Source organism: Teleopsis dalmanni, chromosome 1 (assembly GCF_002237135.1).
Source record: "Teleopsis dalmanni isolate 2A chromosome 1, ASM223713v2, whole genome shotgun sequence".
In the NCBI taxonomy this organism is placed as follows: Eukaryota; Metazoa; Arthropoda; class Insecta; order Diptera; family Diopsidae; genus Teleopsis; species Teleopsis dalmanni.
Window position 1 is genome coordinate 9,051,041 of NC_051846.1, and position 6,788 is coordinate 9,057,828.

The following is a 6,788-nucleotide window of genomic DNA, read 5'->3' on the forward strand; positions in this document are numbered from 1 at the left end:
TTGTCGTAACCTACAGGTAACTCAAAACCATTTAATATTTCCTCCTTGATTATCTGGCTTTGGCATCCAGAAAAAATAGGTTTTTAAGAAAAGATATTTAGAATAGGTTTTTCTGATAGCTTACTAGACCGATAAAGATAATAAACTTATTAAATTAACTAAATTCGACGAGATGAATTTAGTCTGTATACTTCTGTCTTAGAATTTTTTAAGAGGTATGTGGTAGGTACGGGTTGGATTTAGTCTATATCCTTCTACCTTAGAGTTTCTTGTGAGATGTGTAGTAGCAAACGGCAAAGAATCACTAATCGAGGCCAATGAAAAATTAACTGCAGGCCTGCCAGTGCAACCAACCAACCAATCAATTCTCTGATGTGGCTTTAACAGTATCGAAACTAATTTCCACAGGTAACTGTGTTAATTGATAAAACAATTTTTACGAAAAGAAACTATTTATAAGTTAATAGGGTTCAAACAGTAATTAAGTAACCACAACAAAAAATTTTAATTCAATTTATTGAAATTTGGCTGACCATACAATGCTGTTTTGTGTATTGCTAAGTGCTCATCTTCACTGAAATATTTGATATACACTGATAGAATGATATTTTCTGATCATTTTAATAAAATTGCAAAACTTTCATTGAAAAATAAACTCAAACAAAGCTTGGATAATACACGTGAGTAGCATTCCAAGTCCTTGACTGATTTCTATAAATAAAATTAAATACGTTTCGAATTCGAATAAATATCACATGATGCAAAGTGAAAGTAATACTACAATTATTTAATATTTCCATTTCAAATGAACAATGACTCACTCCTCTTAAGCCTATTTCTTATGCAAGCCATTGCACATAAATCTCCACGAAATATCTGAATAAATTATAGAATAGTAAACAATTCTATTTAGTATAGAAAACATATATTGCAAAATCAATTAAACGAGTATTCCATACTCGTTCCTCCCCGCAAGCATAGAAATATTGCATTTTTCGAGACAAATTAACAATCGCATTGAGAAGTCATTGAGAAGTCAGCATATTTACGACAAATTCTTATCAATAATAATTAAAATTAATTTAATAATAGAAACAAATTGGATTTAACTGGAAAGTAAAAATTAATGAGCACTCATACGCACCGAGTTCCATAAATTAAATTGTACGGGAAAACACATATTTGTGTGCTTTGTTCTGGCCGGCTTTTAAATTTAAATGCTTATTTGCATACAATATTTGTATATACATATATATATATCTATCTCCAATAAAAACTATATGCTTATCATATTTCACAGAAATTATTTTGAGTTTTGTGGCGCCCCGCACCAGCGTCGTTTTAATTACATTTGCTGCTTAATTACACTGAAGAGAATGCGTTGCACTTTTGCGCGCAGCCTTTGCCTTTCGTTGTCGTCAATTAGTTCCGTATTTGAAAAACAGAAGAAGAAACAAATTAATAATTAAATAATAAATAAAAATAATACAAAAAAAAAGTAAAAAGAATTTATCTTTAATTAAATTTTGCAGAAAATAATAAACAAAATATACACGAAGTCAGTGCAAAGAAATTAATTCATGAAAATCTACAAGCAAATATAAGCAAACACAAGGGCGGCGAAGTGTAGACATAACATTGGGGAAAATTAAAATATATTTTTTGTTGTTGTTTATTTGCACCCAAGGAAAAAAATTAATTATCTCTGAAATATTTAAATTATTCAGAAAATTAATTATGACTGCAACAGTCAACCTCCCTTTACCCACATGACCCACATGGGTGATGATATTCAATTTCGGTACTGCAGAAACCCAAAGGCTGATTTTTTTACTTTTGATTAAGTAATTTTATTTACTTTTTTAATCTTATTAATTTGCAATAAATGCATATAAACAAGCGTATTTACATGAAGTTACAATTCCATACTTAAATACAATATTAATATTATTTACTCAGTATGTCTATATGACAATATTTAACTTACGTTATTGTCAAGTATTTGCACGGAAAATTATTTTTATTCGTTTTTTTTTTTGCGACTATGAGGAGTGGAATGCCTGCTGACCACAATCCGGCGCCCCGTAATATGATTGCCCGCATTACACGGACTAAATCACTCCCTCTCCTCTCCTCTCCTTCCTAGAGATCTTGTCCTACCCCGGGACTATATGAGTATAACTTCGAGGTAGGGTCTCTATTAGTCATTTAAGACTTCCATCGGTGTGAACTGCGTCCAGGTCCTGCTACTGATTTTTCTTTGTATTAAGTTGAATATACAAGAGCCTAATAAAAATTTAAAACCAACAATAATTTCTTGTTAAATAATTATTATTGACATGTTCAAAAATATAAATTCAAGTCTTAGTCTAATCATAGAAGATTTTTAACTATTTCTAACACACGCTAAAGCTGAAAGATTTGCCCGACTCTCTGTTGATTGTGCTTCCCATGTAGTCTTTCGTCGACCGCGACTTCTTCTTTCTTGCGGATTTTTTTCTAGAGCGGCATATGTGATTTTGCTTAAGGGTTTGCATAGATTGTGGCCCACCCATACTTTCTTCTTAAAATTTGTTGATCAATTGGCTTTTGTTCTGTTATAACCTACAGTCGCTCGTTGCTTACCATTCTGAGTCACCAAATTCTTAAAATTTGTCTTAAGCATCTATTGATATCTTGTTATATTAAGTACTAGGAAAAATACTATACCATAGATTAAATAAGAGTAAATAATGTTGGCGATCCTGCCTCCCATTTTACTCCTTGTGCTAATATATAAAGACTCGTATTTAAAATCTAACCCAAATTGCTCTTTAAAGGAAGGTCTTGACGATATCGAAGATTCTCCACAAAATGAATCTCTAGCATGATTAGACGTTGCATATATCTTCCTCTGCACAGTGATACAGCATGCAATGATATGAGTCGCTTTCATCGTTCTCCTCAGTGACACTAAATACTAAAGTATCATTATTTTTCCAATGTTAATGTTAAATCTCAAGCCAAGTACTTAGGCCCATTGGTACAATCTGTTGCCACAAACTTAAAGGTTTCAAAACCGCTTTGAACTTTTCGTAAAGCTTAAAATTCTTTTTAGTGGGAAGTCAAAAATAAAGCACCTCAAATAGTGAAACGGTACTGAGCAATAACAAAGCAGATATAGGGCACTTTCATTGTCTTCTCCCCAACTGCAATTATTAAACGGGGGATTGAAACTAGTTTCCTCATCGGCTTTGACTCATGAGCAACTCTACCAAACGATTGATATCTTTAAGGAACAACTCCATGAGAGTACTTAACTTTTTGTAGATTTATTCAATCCTTCCAATCCTTCAATTTCCTATATCACTATCAATGTTAGGGCCGTTAGTAAAAATAGTTAGATCCTGTTCTAATTAGGGGCCTCTCGACAGTCGTGCTCTACATCTTTTGAACCATTTCTTCCATGACTATTGAATTTATAGTTTAAACAAGAAAATAATGCAACGCTAAAATAATTTTTTATTTTATACCTTCAATGTTAGAAAGCCAAGCGTTAAGTTTGAGGATGAAGATTGCCCAAGTTTAACAAATGCAACGAATCTACAGCAAACCCAACTTATAGATAGACTAACGCATGTGTGCCGCTATGATAGACTTGAAAGACCAATACGTAAGTTTCTTGGAAGGTACAATATATGACAAATTCACTAAAGTTAATTAACTTTCTTTCCTATCATAGCTTATGGAGTCAATGCGGAGCGTCTGCCAACCAATGTTAAAGCGCGCATCTATATTTACTATTTACAGAATCTCAACTCGGATTTGTTACAATTTAAGATGCACGCACTGTTGCAGTTAAGTTTTGTAGATAGTCGCCTTGCCTATAATATGGTAGCGCCCTCACGCAAGGAGCACATACTCGGTCAGAAACATCTTAGTGAACGTTTATGGATGCCACATATATTTTTCGCTAACGAACGCGAATCAGGTATACTGGGCACAGATGAAAAAGATGTCCTCACATCCATATCACCCGAAGGTCGTGTTATTATATCAACACGTCTGCAGGCAACACTTTATTGTTGGATGAATTTCAAGAAGTTTCCTTTCGATGAACAATTTTGTTCGACTGTTTTGGAAAGTTGTAAGTTGAGAACAGAAATATAGATCTTTAAGAATATTATTTTTATCTAGAAAAAAAATTTTAATTAAATTATTTTTAGGGATGTACAATACAACAGAATTGGTATTGAGCTGGGAAGCAAGTTCGCCGATTTCATTTGATCCAGAATTGAGATTAACTGGTAAGTTTATAAAGAGATTAAAATATTTACATATATATAGATATATATGTGAAGTCACACACATAGGTATGGAAAATATATTGTGTATTATTATTATATGTTAGATGTATTAGATATCGATAGGTTTGATATCATAGCGTAAAAGTTTAATTTAAAAAAATAAAATTAATATAATAATAATAGCTTACAGTAATAGATATAGTGTAGAATATTTATTAAAAGTGATTAAAAATTTTAAACAACTTAAATAATAGACTTAACTCATTGTAATATTATATTTAGGTATTAGGAAAGGAAATTTAAGTCTTCCATTGGTTTTTCATAAAAATTGAATGTTATACAATCATATATGTTACAATATGTGTTTGAAATTCTCTCTGCCTCTAGCAGTATGTACCAAGTCTCCAAACATTTTTAACTCAGGCCGACGTCGGATGTTTCTCAACGAAAACTTTATTAAAATAATAGCCACAATGGGATTTCTCATAAATTCTATAGTTTATGACTACTTTATATACTATATCAGAAAGTCTAAAAAAACCAGCACTTTTATGATAGTTTGAAGCACTATTTTTCTTATGAATATAATTTTGTATACTGCAAAGTTTACTGAAATTTACGGACAATGTTTGGAGATAAAAATGTTAGTAATGTTAGTAAATAAAGACTATCAATATAATGATATCAAAAAAATGTCTTACCTGATAATGAAATATATTATATAAACCAAAGCAATGAAATTTCTGGTTCGGTGTTAATTTCATTAAAACTCGTTTATTAACGAATATTTGAAAATTACTTGCAATAGTTTCTTACAGTAAATACTAAGAAATTATAGACACAATTCTTAAAGAACTTCTTCTTTAAGATCCCACTTTTAATTAGATCCAAGTTTTCAAACTCTTATGTATGCATAAAAGATATTCACACTATTTTGTAGATGTCTCAGAATCATATTAAGCCTACAGGACCTTAATTCTCCAATAGATCATATTATTTCCTAAACGATATTATGAGGATTTTAAGAAAATTATAAGTTTTATACGAATTCGAATAGCAAAGCAAAGACAAGGACAAAAATTTTATTTAATTTATTGCAATTTGGCTGAATCCGTCTAACTTTTAAATGATTTCTTTTCGTCATAAAGACGCTTCACTATCTGCAAGGATGAATGAACATTATAATAAGTTTTAATTTGAAAAATCGTAAAAAAGACGAAGAAGATTAATCCGATATTAATGCTGAGGGATTGATGTTGATGAAATATTCTATATCTTCACCTCAGTTGTTTCCAGACATCGGTAAACAGTAATGAAGCTTTCTGAAAACACATAAAATTTGAATAACATGTGAAGGCACATTTAATGGATGGAAACTTGATATACCTACGTTTTAGGTTAGGTTATACCGGCGATCGTTGGGAGATCCACTTAGGCCTATAGATCCATTGTGCTACCGTATTATTAAAAACCCAAGGGCTAAAACTATTTAGAATCTTTGGGAAAGCTTATGATGCTATTTAAAGTGAGGCTTTGAAGTTTGCCTCGAACGTCCTACGTCTTATAACTGAAGTTTTTCTCCAGATAAAGTTTGCTTTAACTGCCTGAACTCAAATGGCAGTTAATATTACATTCAGAGTCCCTTACTTCTTCAAAGCAATTTTTCCATATCATAAACTTAGAAATCCCTTTAGTATTTTTCCTTTGTATCTATATTAATGTTTATATTAGTATTTATAATATCTATTTACATATCTATTTATTTTTCTATATTTTTCAGAATATAATATGCAACGGTTTTGGTATAATGAGAGCATTGTTCATTCGGATATAGTCAATATGCGGCATGGTGCTTTCTGTAAGTATATATATATATATATAAACACATTATTTTAAATAGTTTTTATAATCAAAAATATAAAATCACTGGTATATATTCTTCAAATTAGCCATTTTTTAATAATTCTGATTTCTAATGTTCTGTATATCATGCATACATCCATTTCTTAGTTCAAGAACTCAAGAGTGTATGCATACTTCACATTTCTCAATGGGCAGATATATATCTGAAATACCAGCAAAAGTATTTAAGGTCAGGATGCCAATCTTTCCTCTAACTTACCTAGCAACGCTGTTGATAATATACAAAGAAAAAGAGAAAAAAAAAGAGAGCGCAAAATAAATAAAAATCAGATAGAAAAAATACAGATCGTAATAGGAATCGAGATAGAGAAGAAGATGGAGATAAAGATAGAAATAGAAATAGAAATAGAAATAGAGAAAGAAATAGAGAGATTAGGATAGAAGTCGAGGTAGAATAGAGGTATAGATAAAAATGAAAATGGAGATAAAGAGAAAGAGAAAGCTGAATTCCTATATGAGAATAGTAAATTTTGGTCTTATCTTCTCTGGCTGCGTTACTGATAAGATAATAGAGAAATAAAGAAAGAGAGGGAAAAGCAGAGAGAGAGAGAGAGAGTGAAAGTGAGAGGAAAACCTTAC